This window comes from Diuraphis noxia, unplaced genomic scaffold (assembly GCF_037042655.1).
Source record: "Diuraphis noxia isolate RWA-SAM2 unplaced genomic scaffold, SU_Dnox_SAM2 contig0001, whole genome shotgun sequence".
Taxonomy (NCBI): domain Eukaryota; kingdom Metazoa; phylum Arthropoda; class Insecta; order Hemiptera; family Aphididae; genus Diuraphis; species Diuraphis noxia.
The window spans coordinates 60,346,008-60,361,265 of NW_028301711.1; the positions used below are offsets into that span (position 1 = coordinate 60,346,008).

Sequence of the window (15,258 nt, forward strand, 5' to 3'; positions counted from 1 at the left end):
TGATACAGCAATACTGACAACTGATGAAGACCGGCAGACTGCGACTGATCAACTTTAATGAACACTTAACAACGTCTCCGTTTGGACTAAGCGTTGGAAAATCAAAATTAACAGTGACAAATCGGTACACGTAAATTATACTTTGCGTAAAAGTGTATACTACCCAGTATGGTTGGACCAGCAATTTATCCCCCAGAACGATTCTGCAAAATACCTAAGAATGCACCTTGACTCACAATTAAATTGGAAACATCATGTTCGCCAGAAAAAACTGCAAATTAAACTGAAATTGAGAAAACTTTATTGGCTGATCGGTAGACACTCCGAATTAGATCTCACATGCAAACATCTTTTGTATGTAGCGACAATTAAACCAATTTGGACCTATGGAATACAGCTGTGGGACTATGCCAGTAAGTCCAATATTGAGATTATCCAACGTTGCCAAAACATTGCTTTCCGTACTATTGTCGCAGCATACCGGTACGATAGAAATGACATTATTCACCGAGATTTTATGACGACCTCCGTCCAGGACGAGATTACCAAGTTTGCCAGAAAACACGAGAAAAGACTATATAAACACACCAATCAAGCATCCCGGGATCGGTGTAATAATACGGTCCCCTGAAATTCAATGAGAAGCAACCCAACGTACAAGGTTTCTTATCACTAATTGTCCGAAAAAATAGTCCCCTAGGTTTGGTCCCCCAACTTCACACACGTATTTAATGCAACTAGTACGCAATAATCAATATATTGCTACTATTGTCAGAATGGTAAAGATAATTACATTTTATAATTTATAATTTGTTATTATGCAATTAAGAAAAGACTATATTTTATTGATTATACCTCATTTTCCACCTGAAAGATGCGAAGAATTACCACCCAATTTCAATACTCGAGGGGTTTTTTTTAGAAATACAAAGGTTGGGCAGAAATATGAGTGTTGAACATTATATTCTGGATCTATTTCGCTATGTTCAAAGTTATTGGCTAGACACAGTTGGACCAGTTATGTTTTCAGTATATGGGTATAGTGTTAGGACTAATAACTATCTAGAAAGTTTTCATAGCATGATACAGACTAAAATTGGTCAACATCCACCGTTGTGGACTTTCTGTGGTAGGAAAAACATAATATAAAAAGATTATTTAATTACCAATTAAATTAAAAAATTAAAATCATATGACAAATTATATACTTGCAGATCGCTTACGTACTGTGGAACGAAGAGTAAGACATATAAGTAAGACATCACAAAAAGTACCAGTATCGCGAAGATCATTGATGAGGGATGTGGAGAAGCTATTTGAGGGTTTAATTAAAGAAATGAAAGCAGAATTCAATAACATTGCACATGTTTGTTTAACGGCGGATTGTTGGTCAGTTTTTCATAGGTATGTCTCATTCATTAATTATAATAATATATTTATTCAATAAGTAGTATTTTTATTTTTTGTAATAGATATATCACTATGTATGTAATATACTAATGTGAGTGCTGTTTTTTATACATGTATTCTTAAATGAATTGTTTTTTAATTGTTCTATTGAATTTTTTGTCACTTCAAATAAAGGGCATATATGGGTGTGACTGTGCACTGGCTTGACCCAATAAACCTCGAAAGGTGCAGTAAAGCTCTTGCATGTAGACGTATGTTTGGCAGACATACATTTGAAAACATAGCTGAACTCCTGGATAAAATTCTAAATGAATTCAATTTGCAAAACAAGACCACACTTATCGTCACTGATAATGCTGCTAATTTTGTGAAAGCCTTTAAGTATGTATAATGATTAATGAATAATAATAAAATACTCAACATAGAGGGTGATTCACTAAGCATGCTCACCTCTATTTTTTTGAATAACAGCATTATTGAAGAATTGCTTGGTGAATCACCCTTTATATATTATAATAATAATACATTGGTTATTGAAATTTCGTAACCATTCAAATATTTTTTATTTAGAATTTTTAATGGAAATGATGATAACGATTTGAATGTAAATGAAGAAGAAATTGTCACAAGCATTGAAATTTCTGATGTATTAGATGTTGACATGAACATGAATAGTTTGGAAAATTTGACTCTACCTCCACACCAACGATGTGCTGCTCATACTCTTAATCTTGTTGCTACAGTAGATAGTGTAGAAGCTCTGAATGATGCAACTTATAAATGAATTAGTAGACGTGTTTTTTCCAAGTGTCAAGCGTTGTTTAATAAACAGAACCAGTCCACACAATGCGCAGATCAAATACTCGTAAAAGAGATTCTTGGTCGTTATCTTATTGTTCCTAACGCAACTAGGTAAAATTATAAATTTGTTTCTAATCTAATATTGTAATACACTACTGTTGTGTGCAGAGTAATACATATGTTTTGGTTTTTAGGTGGAACTCATTCTATGATGCAATGAATGTTATAACTGATAATCATGATAATCTTAATGAAATTTGTGTCAAATTACAGTTGCCTATTTTTTCACATACTCAAGAAGTTGGATTTTTAATTGAATACTGCAAGGTAATACTCATATTATGTAATACTCAATTTTATATTTAAATATTTTAAAGTGTTCAAATATAAAAAGTTGTTAAAATTAAAATCAATACTTCCAGGTTATGAAACCAGTTGCCCGAGCTTTAGATATTTTGCAAGGAGAAAAAAAAATTTGCATTGGTTATTTATTACCTACCATTAGCGCAATAAATAATTCCTATAATGAGATGAAAAATCTTAAGTTTTGTCAACCTCTTGTTCTCAGCTTAAAGAAAGGACTAGCTAAAAGGTAAAACTATTCTTACAAATAAATTATTTTTACCATCAATTATCATACATGTTATGTTTTACCTTTAAGATTTCAAAGATACATGACTTGCGAAAACTGTCAAATATCAGCTGTCTTAATTCCGAAATTTAAACTGAATTGGGCCAAACCTCATGAAAAAGTTATTATAAGACAGCGACTGATTGATTATTTGATCTCAGATAATGAGCAGGATGATAATACTGATAATAGTTTGTCACTACCCATGTCAATAGATCAGATTACTGGAAGTGATTCGGAAGATGATTTTTTACATTTTGGGGACACTGTAGAAACAGATTATTTTCCTAACAATAATGTACAAATGTTGGTGGATACCTATCTATCAAACACACTGTTAAAAACACCTAATGATTTACCTTTACCATTGAAAAAAGCATACATAAGGTTCAATACAGCGATACCCTCATCAGCTCCTGTAGAAAGGCTGTTTAGTGCAGGAGGGCAATTGATGGAAAAAAGGAGAGGAAAAATGGCTGATAAAAACTTTGAAATGACTTTGTTACTGAAATATAATAAATATTTCAATATCATGTGATAAACCATGCAAATAAAATGTATAATTATTAAAGGTTTTAAAGTTTTTGTTTTATATATTTAAATATAAAAGAATTATGTTGTAAATTATATATTATGCGAGTTGCAATAATGTTTTTAATAAAATTTATAATTTTAAATTACAAATTGACAATTGTTATGTTTTAATGTTATATAACTTATATATGTATATGAAGGTCATGTACTCAATGCCTCACGCATAATGACATTCAATAAAATTGTTATGCGATATAAAACAATTTATTTGTTAAATGTTAAATTATTAATTTGAGATGATTATAGTTTAATTTAATAAATAATAAAAAAGTAAAGGGATATACAGTGTACATTATGATAAAAGTTAAATCAAATTGATTTATAATTTATAAATTAGAAACTAGAAAGACACATTAACTCTTTATGTGATTTACTTAATAATTAAAAAAAAATAGATTAACTTTTTTTAAACTGAGTTAAGTTAATTTTTTTTTCCATATTAACTTTTAACTTATCGAGTTAAATTTATAATGTGTTAACTGTTAACTTTTAACTTATCGATCTTGTGTCCTCTTAACTTAACTTAACTTGAGTTAATTATTTTCATTAACTTGCCCACCTTTGGGTATTTTTAATAAGACTGTGAGATAGTGAAGATTTCACTGGTGGATTCATTATAAAACTATTAGATTGGTAATTAAATTAAATTGGTGGGCAGATTGAGTAAATTAAAATATTCATATTACTTTGATAACAACAGTGTAGATTAGCTTAATTACAAAGATAAGGCAGGTCGTTACGGCACTGTACGTCTACTCACGAGGAGTGCACACGTAAAACTGATTGAAATTATTCAACATTTAAAATTTGAATTTTCACATATCTCATGATTATAAAGGAAGGTATTTATGGCATAGCTTTTCACATTTTCATATATTACATTTTTTATTTAAAATTAATGACTAAAAATGTATTTAAATATATATATACCTATTAGCTGATATTGTTTTTGGCCTTAAATATAAATTATGGTATTTCTTTTCTTTTAATACACTCAAGGTATAAAAGTGTACAAACGCAATAAAGTCAATTGTTATTAACTGTAATACATAGTACCTACTTACTTACCATTCATCAGAAATAAATGATTGATAATTAACTATAAAGTAAATTAAACCAAATATTTTCTTTTTATTATTAAAATGATTAGAATGAATAACACTTATTCTGTAATATTTATATAAAATAATAAGTGTGGTTTCACATATTTTGTCTCTGGACACTTATAGGTATATTGTTCTCTTTTTTGACAAGTCGTTATGTATTTCCCAATACCTTTTAACTCGTTTGCAGTGTGCTACGTAGTGGCCCATGTTTTTTATATCTGAATCTCCTATGTATGAAATTATTGATTGTAATGAAAACCTAAATAACAAATTATTTATAATTAGTATGTAATATAATATTATAATTTTATATATGAATAGTTGTTTTTAAATATTAAACCATTTACCTTTCATCCTCTACAGATAACTGGGATAGTATATCCTTGACCAAGATTTCATTTTCATTACTCGTATTATTGCTATGAATATCTGTTTCCAATAAAATATGTTTCTGCAATACTTTTATGGAACTTCTACTAATTTGTTTGCACTTTGGACACCATAATTCTTGTTTTTCAATTTATTTATTTAAATATGTGTTAATTTCTTTTACACTTACATTATTTGTTGACAGTTCATTAAGTATTATTGTTGAATTATAAAACACAGTGCTTCGATTTTTAATTTTTAATTATAAAATTCTTAATACTTTTCTAAATAATCGAGAAAAACAAACTAAAAATTAAGGGAAAACGGGAAATTTTACGCACAATCAGTTTTCGACAAAATCAATTTTGGTTTTTGATGTAACTTTAAAACAAATTACCATAGACATATGACATTTTCACCGAATGTTTATATAAGTATATTCAACCAACAAAATAAAAGAAATATATCGGCACAATTTTTTTTACAAGCATTCAAAGTTTGAATTTTGACAACATACGTAAAAATCACGAAAATTCGCAAATTATTTTAAGCTAGAAATTCATAAAAAATTTCCTTTTATATCTATGATTTGAAAATTTTATACAAGGCTCCTAAAACATTTTTACAATAAAAAAACCAACGTTTTTATTAAAAAATTATATTTTTAAATATTTTTTATCCTTATCATTTTTTAATATGATTTTTTTAAAAAATGATAAGGATAAAAAATATTTAAAAATATAATTTTTTAATAAAAATGTTGGTTTTTTTATTGTATTTTTTATGATGAGGTTACAAATTCTAAAAAGTCGGTTACAAATAGTTACAAATTGAGTTTTATAAGTTACAAACAGTTTTGGAAGATTTCGTTGAGTTGGAGGGGCCAGCCCCCCCTAGGGAAATCGGTCAGTACCCAAAAGTGATGAGGTTACAAATAGTTACAAATTGAGTTTTATAAGTTACAAACTGTTTTGGAGGATTTTGTTGAAGTGGGGGGGCTGCGTGAAGTTAACCCCTCAATGAGAAATTATCCGTTGCTTGAAAAATATTAAGTTACAAATTCTAAAAAGTTGGTTACAAATGGTTACAAATTGAAAAAACAAGGTTACAACCATTTTTGAAAAGGTCTTATACACTGGGGGGGCTAATTTCACACACATGTTTCATTCCTGCGTAAGATTTTATTGAGGACAGTTCAACACAAGTTAATTTTTTTAATTCTCTCTGCTTATGCTTTAAATGTGTTGTATATTCGAGAAATTTTTTAATATTTTTGAGTTTGTTTCAAGTGTTTTTTTTTTTTTTTTTTTTGACGTCCATCTTCAACTCTGTAACTGGTGAGTAAATCAAAATATACTTAAACACTTTGTATTAGCCATTAGGTATACTGCATAATAATATCCAAAATGTATTGTAAATGAATAATAATTATGTTATTTAATAAAATATGAAAGTTATAAAATACCTACTAATTATTATTAACACGTTGATGGACATGACTGCTATAGCATTCGCCAACTTTTGACCCCTTATTGGATCAGTTTAATTTATTAAGTTTCAATTGTCCAATACTGATGAAATTGATATACAAATGATCAGTATCTAAAAATAAATCGTTTTTGCAAAAAAAAATACTTGACTGCTATAGCATGCTATTGCCACTAAGACTTATTTTTTTTTTTTTAAGTTGTTCATGGGCATGAATGCTATAGCATGTTATTGTTTCTTTTTTTACCAAAATGTACTGTTGATGGCAAACTATAATCCCTAATATAATTAGGTAGACCCTAGATCATAGCTAAAAATATTTCAAAGGATAAAAACTTTTTTTTATGCACAAAAATTATATTTATTAATTAATTATGGAAATATAATAGTCATATTTTGCATTAGCTTATTAACTGATAACTAAAACTTTCAACAAATCAATGGTTGAAAAGCAATTTTCAAAAAATATTTTATAAAACAAAAAAAATTAATTCAATTTATTGTATAAGTGTCCACTGTCCACTCTTAACAGCATTTTTCTATTATTATAAAAACAAAATTAAATCTCATAATACTTTATAGCTTGTTTGAAAAAATAGTATCATTTATGAATTTTATTGTTAAAAAAATATCCAAATATCGACGTCTTCCAAAAATTAAAATTCTGTCTGTCCCAGGCCCACTATCAGCTAATAAAAATTGTTCTACGTGTCCTTCAGATGGTGAATACATTTTATATACGTCGGGTATTTCTAGAGTTGTGAGATCCTTAGGTGCTTCAGGTACGGCTAGTGCATTATTTCGTTTTCTTCTAACTTGTTTTTTCAATGCATAATTTGATTGAATGGCCCCCTAAAAATATTAATTAAAAAATAAATAATTAATATACTTTCATTGATTATTTCTAGTTTCTGTTGGTACTTTATAACGTATAATAATTTTTATCGCAGATAAAAGTTCACATTTATCGCGACGATTATCGATTATACAGTTATCGTAATTACGAGTACATAAATACACATACGATTTAAGAATAAATAATAATAATTTTTTATTAAAGTATAATATTATAATCTTTTTATATGTAATATTTACCTAGTTCCAAATAAACATTTTAACTGTTTTGGTTATAGTGAATATTTCACTCTGTTTCTTATAAATAATATAAAAACATTATTTAAAAGCCTACTTTGGCATATAACATAGATAAAAAAAATATATTTTAAAAACATACTTTGGCTTATAAGATAGTTAACAATAAGAATTAATAATAATAATCACACATTTTATATTAATAAACAATCTCGTTCATTTCAATATTTATAAATTTATAATAGTAACTATTTTGGTTATTGTGAATATTTAATTCACTATCACTCTGTTTCTTATAAATAATATTAAAACATAAGTTAAAAGCCTACCTTGGCATATTATAGCATAGATAAAAAAAACATATTTTAAAAACATGCTTTGGCTTATAAGATAGTTAACAATAAGAATTAATAATAATAATCACACATTTTATATTAATAAACAGTCTCGTTAATTTCAATATTTATAAATTTATAATAGTAACTATTTTGGTTATTGTGAATATTTAATTCACTATCACTCTGTTTCTTATAAATAATATAAAAACATTAGTTAAAAGCCTACCTTGGCATAGTAAAAATTATTATGAAAAAACAAGTAGGTATTATATTATTGTAGGCGTTATTATTAATTATTATTCAGAGTCTGATAATTGTTCATTAGGAGTATCTAGAACTTGAAGATTATTGTAAAACCATTGGTGTTCATTTGGAACATATTTTGCTGCTAATTGCTGTACATCATTATATTTAGCTTGTTTCAATTGTATTGGTCCATTATATAATTCATGTAGAAATCTTTGATCCAATAGTAATTTAGAGCCAACTTTTTCAAGTGAATATAGTTCTTTAGCTGTTGAATTCCCTGATATACTGCAATATATACCCTCACATTTATATTCAACATATCTATAAGACATTATTAAAAATTTTACTTTATTTGTGTTAGTACCTAATAATTTTTTTACACAAAGGTGTAAGGTAATCATTATAGTTATAAATCATATCTTGTGTAACATGAATAACATTGTAATTTTTATTAGTGTCTATTACCATTTTTTCATATTCTGTTGGTAAGTACACTCTTTCTACTTTCCGTCTCAATTTTTCAATATGCCCAAAACATCTGTCACATGCTAAAAAGCTATGCCCTGGCTCAGGATATCGATGCACAATATGTTTAATATTATTTGTTGGTGTGTTGACCAGAGCTGATAAGTATGCAAATAATAATTTATTTTTGTTTTGAGCACTAAAGTTATCACTAAACAAGTATACCATATTGACATCTGGGCTTAAAATGTTAAGAAAATAATAGTTCAAAAAACTTATAACTTCATTCTGACCCTTTTTTGCAGTACTTTCATCGTACATAAAAAAGTATGATTTTTTTGTTTTGGCCGAATGAATACAAAAATTATACGACCATAGTTGACGTTTATAAAAAACATCTCCAGCTGGAACATACGGTAATGCCATATTCTGTTGATAGTCAAATGATAATAACTCTACGGAATCTTTAAGTTTAGCTTCAGTTGAAAATCTTTTCATGTCTGTGTAAAACACTTCTGCTTTACGTATATGTATTTCTTTTTCCAATTTTAATTCATTGATAGCATCTTCGTTGGTTTCAGATTTAATCATATTTTGTAATTTATCACATTTCTGGCATGTGTCTGATCTAGGGTTTGAAAAATGAATATTAAAATTAGTGGAAAAGCGATTAGCAAAATATGCATATTTTACAATAGGTTGAACAGTTTGATCTTGACGATTAGCTACCAAGTAACCAGGTTCATGTTTCTCTAAGTACATATTGTACATCTTGGAAATATTCAAATCTGGAGAAAGATATATGACACCATTATTGTCTTTTCTACTATAATGTGTGGTTCCCTGGCTGGAAAACTTTTAATATGAGTATCTATTTGAAAATTAATTGACAATGGCATTTTATTTACTCTATTATAATGTATTCCTCTTTTATCTACAGGACTTACAACTTTGTTTTTACTTTCTTTAACTAATCGTTCCACAGTAGATATACCTATTCCATGAAATGAAGCAAATGCTTTTTTACAAACATAATAAAATGGTTCATTGTCAGTTGAGTTATTTATTTTCACTTTATATTTGACTGAACATGTTTTTTTTGGACCGTTTCCTTGTCTACTTCTGTGTCGAACAACCTTTTTTACATCTAACAACCCAATTAAATATGTGTCTTGTGAATTTTTTCCCCCAATAGCATTAAATAATGAAAGAATAGTTACTTTATCTTCATCTGAAAATAATGAAAAACATTTATTTTTACACAAACAATCTGGACCTCTAACTCTTTTTAAAATAAGTTTATTGCGTAGAGAAACATGTTCTACACCACTTAATCGGTTTTTTTTTCGAAACATTTCTTTTCCAAGTCTCTAGTTTTCTAACACGTTTTCTTATTTTTGTCACAATAGCTAAGTCTTGCTCTTCCGGATCTGAATCTGGAATTACTAATACTTCATCTTGAACATCAATATTTGAATTTAAAGTAAGTATACTATTTTGTTCGTCAGCATCTGAGTCTGGAGCAAGTATATTATTTTGGACTTTATTATCTGAATCTGATAAATGATTTATGCCAAAAAGGTAATTATTGCCAGGGAGGTGAAAATCAGGGTCGTTAATGTCATCATCGACATCTTCTGATTCATTAGATCCATCATCACTGTCCAAATAACACAATAATCTTCGTGCTTCAGAGTTATTCATAATGAAAATATTGAACAAGTGGTCGTGTACGTAAAAAACAATGTAAAACAACTTTTGAAAAGAATTATTACTTTTGTATATCAGCGTACGCTGTATGATCTTGTTGAGTAAAACAAATAATTAATGAACATACAATTATTAATTATAGTTGTACCTTGTACATTTTAAAATTAAAACAATATACCTTTATCACAAACAATAATAATATTGATTATTTTGATTATTGATAAAATAAAATTCAGTATAACCAACATAATTAGTTTCGGAGCAAAAACCTTGTATGTCCGGACATACCAGGTTCTTGCTCTGAAATGAAATAACCTGGTAAGTCCATTTTGCTTATATCTCCGTAACTAATAATCGGACATACCGGTTTGTTACACCGAATTGTATAGATTTATTTCCTCATAAAGAAACCACGATAAAAAAATTTTTTGAAAAAGTGGACATACCAGGTTGTTGCACTGGACCCTTCAATTCTAAGATTGTAGAAAAAATGAAAAGAAATGATATCATTGATTGGATATGTATACTTTTTAACACAACTAGTTTGGAGGATGTTTAAACTGGTTCAAAATATTTTCACTAATACTGTTGTCACCTTATAGTACAGGAGACACCAAAAATTCCATTAGTACAATGAAAGCCAAGTGTAATGATAAATACCAATTGCTAAAAGAATCGAACGACGAAGGCGAAGATTACTCCGAGGACATTTATACATTTCTATGCGAATCTAACACGAGTAATTCCACAATGTTTTGTAGATTTCAGTCGATAAAAGAACAGGTTAAATCTAAGGTCTCAAATTTTTCCGTAAATAGTGAAAATATAATCATTAATGAATATCATGATGAATCATATTTACACGAATTCATATTGAAGTGTGTACCTTTCTTAGCATTGTGGACACCTATTATGAATAGTAAAGTAAACAATGGCATTGAAATCCTGCAGAGTAATGCTACCGTTGAATCTTGGTTTAAGACGGTAAAAATTGACATACTAGAAGGCGACCGTAAGTTAAAATGCGGCCGGTTTTTAAAACGTATGAGAGAGCGCGTCATGAATGTACACAAACAAATGAAGTACAATATTAGAAAAAATAAATGCACTCGTGAGCTTAATTTTGACAGTAAGTCTAAACAGAGTAATATTAAAGGAAATGGGAAAATAAATATCTCAGAAACTTCTAGCCATAAACATTTTGAGGCAATAGAAAGTTGGGAAAAAAAAAGAAACAACACAAACATCTCCAACCCACCAAGTACCGTCCATTCACAAAACTGTCTTTAAAAATCCCAAAGTCTTCGACCACTACAGCACATGAAAATAACCTTTCGCCCAAAGTGGTCGATGATATTGAAAGCGTTGTGTTCCTAGAATGTGACAGTAAGGCTATGTTCACTGTTGATGAACCTATTAATAACGGTGTGGTTGTCAATGATTTGAGTAAGCCATTGTCAGAAAATTGTTTAATGAAATCAGTTTCGACACCTGGCAGTCATAAATCTCCGTTTCGACAACTAGCTCAGTCTATAGATGGGCGAATGTAAGTTCCCACACGAGATATAGCAGGTAAAAATTACCCCTGGATATTCGTACGTAAGTTCCCACACGAAAAAAAATACACTTACACGAAAAAAAATTATACCAAACACCAAGGATGGGCAAAGAAAAGTAACTTAACTTAATTTAAAGTTAAAATTTTCGTATTTTCAAAATAAAAATTTTAGACACATAATAATGTTTATAATATAAATTGCTTATAATTTTAACTTTTAATTCGTTAATGCTCAGCCTTGCCAAACACAAACTTCCTTCCCACTTTATTCAGATTTAGGACTGATAAATAACTTATATAACTTTTATAACTTAAAAATAATTATACAAAGTATGATACTATGGCTATGTGAAGTATTTGAGCTTTCGCAATAAACCAAATAAAATTTGATTTTTTTTTCTGTTACCTATTATTATTATTTTATACCTAAAAAAATTTAATTTAATTTTTTTTTTATCTAATATAAAAACAAAATACATTTTAAGTTGTCATTCCTAAGTCTTAATAACTTAACTTTTTCAGTGTGGGAACTTACGTACGGCCGTAATTTTTTTCGAGTGGGAACTTACATATGTACTCGCTTACCTGCTATGTTTCGTGTGGGAACTTACCAAGCCCCCTATAGATTTATACCAAAATATGCTCCCTAAAGATTTGACATATTACAAACGAATTAAAATGCCAAAAAATAAAGATTATCTAGTTGGAATATACAATAACATACCTAGAGATCAAAATTGTGAAACCATGACAGAACTGTACATATCAGATTTTGATACATTGTCTGGAGAGAATTGGTTGTGTAACTTTGTCATAGATATATGTCTGTTGTCATATGCACATAAAATAAATTTAAAAAACACACACATTTTATCATGCAATTGTGTTACACAGCTGATGGAAAAAAGTGAAATCGGAGAAGAGCACGATAAAATTACTTTCAATCATAACAGTATGGTTATTATGCCATGGTTAGTAAATAATAATTCTCACTGGTTTGTAGTCTTTATAAATTTAAAAACCAAACAATGTTACATTGTGGACCCAAGTAGTCCATACGATATAAATGATAGAATACCAAAACTTCGATTCAAAAAATTATTTGAAAAATTGAAATCAAACGTTACCTACGGCAACGATGAACAACAGTGTCCATCAAATAACACCGATTGTGTGCCCTTTGGAAAACATTCCAATACAATAAGACACATATAGATATAACTGTGGAGTTTATGTTATTTACTATACATTTACAATTATGGACAGTTCTAATTTCACTTTAGACTTCAATCCTAACATTCACAGAGAATATTTAAAGACCTATCTCTTAGAAAATTCTGAAGACATGACAAACATATGCTTATATTGTAACTGGCATTCAGATAAGCACCGTTGTCAACAGGATGATGAATATGTAGAATGGGTGTCGTGTTCTCAGTGTTGTCGCTGGATAGCCATTAATTGCATCCCTAAAGAAAACAGAATTGTTAATTACGCAATTAATGATTTCTTCTGTTTATTGTGTCAGAAATTAAGAAATTAAAATATATAGCAATTGTTAAGTAGACCCTAGAGCTAAAGCACACTAAAAATTGTGACTAAATAGTTTTAACTTTTAAAACACAATTTGTAACCACACCAGTCATGCATTTCATACATCTGCATAACTGACAGTCCGCAGTCTGATATTTCAAAGTGGGACGGCATTTAGTGTTTTGATTTGTTTAATTTATATTTAATATTTAAAAAAAAAAACTCACTTGACGTTACAGCAATGATCAATTCAATATAAAAGGTACAATAAATGTGGTCATCATAGATGTCAACCTTCCCAAAACACTTTTCTGAAATAAAAATTCGATTTGAATGAATTGCCAAAATTTGATACACAGATAATCTAAATCAGTATTAAAAAAGATAAACACTTTGTAACCATAGGTTAGGTGAAGACCTGAAGTTAAAATTTTACACCAGCAGTTATAATTTTGGATATTATATGAAAAAATATCAAGGTTGTGTGCAATTAATTACAAAAATATGAATAAACTAACATTTAATGGTCAAAAATAGTTAGAGTAGTCAATTACTGCCAAAAGTTACTTAAATTATGCATAAATACTTCTAATAACTAGTCTTGTTACTATAAATAGTAACATATTACATAATTAAAAAGAATAATAAACCAATTGGGGAATAAAAGTTTGATTTAAGCTATGAATACTAATTTACGAAATATGGATTAGGATTTAGGACATTTATAAATGGCTTTACAGACCAACATGATACTAAACATTAAAAATCGGTGTGTTTTAAGTTTTAATTTTAAAAAAGATAAATATATTTTATGGATATGGAACTGACTTATAAAAATATCCATTAAATAAATAATTAATTACTTTCCATGGGCCACAGCTATGTTTGATAAAAATATAATAATTGATCCTCTGAATGTGGTAAAATGTCAAATGTCCACCTACAATATTGTAGTCCAGTAGGGTTTTCCACCTCAATCCACCAAGTTTAATTTTACCTAATAAAATTCAAATGATTTTAAAATAGCACATAGAATTTCTTTTGAGGATACTTTTTGTCCAAATAATTTTTCCAAAGCCATGTTGTTGTGTGGAACAAATATTTAAATGCTTCACTGGAAACAAAAATAAAATTAATATACTATTAATTGTTGTGATATCAATACTTACTAATTTAAGCTGTATATGATTCATGCACAACAGGTTTATTTAATGACTGATTAGTGTTGATGAACACCAATCAGAATTTTGATAAGAAATACCTCAAGTTGTGGGTTTCTGATAGCAGTTGTAATCTGTATTTATTTTGTACATATATCCATTGATTCTTTTGGTTATTCATGCCCAAATTTGTTTCAAAATGTTTTCCACACAACTTTTTGGATAGAAAATGAGCTGGCAGTTTGTAACCAATTTCAAACCTACAAATGTAACAGAAAATAGTTTATTAATATAACAAAACATAATTGATTTGATTTAGGTATGTGTAATAATTGAAATATGTTATTCAACTTGACTTCAGTCCTTTCAAACAAATCACGGTTGTCACTTGTACTAGGCACATCAGTGTTAGAAGCACTTGACAGGATAGCTTTTACTAGTTCTGGATAAATATTGGCTAAAATGCAATAATATAATATGTTTAGGAATTTTTGTATATACTATAAAACCAAAACTTACATTTTTCACTCTTTCAACAATATAAGTTGGAACAGCACTTTTTTTTAAAATCCTCATGTTTTGATTTTTATTGAAAATCAAACTTTCTAAATCAAATGAGCAGAACATAATAAACTGTTCTTAGTGATATCATTTGTATTTAAACCATTTTCATTTACGAAATTCAATCATTTTCCTCTAATATTTTCCTTAGCTGGGAACCTGAATAATAATAAATAATAATTACAAGAATGTA

General features: G+C 28.3%; 2 pseudogenes across 2 annotated transcripts in view; one reads left to right on the plus strand and one right to left on the minus strand.

Moving 5' to 3' along the window:
- Positions 1 to 15,258, minus strand: part of LOC149061078 (uncharacterized) — a 288,522-nt pseudogene that overhangs the window by 220,442 nt on the left and 52,822 nt on the right. The window lies entirely within an intron of this gene.
- Positions 221 to 3,526, plus strand: LOC107172826 (uncharacterized; annotated as a pseudogene). The gene is made up of 7 exons (XR_016189331.1): positions 221 to 413; positions 1,215 to 1,404; positions 1,561 to 1,791; positions 1,981 to 2,322; positions 2,406 to 2,538; positions 2,634 to 2,803; positions 2,873 to 3,526. The product of XR_016189331.1 is annotated as an uncharacterized LOC107172826 (transcript).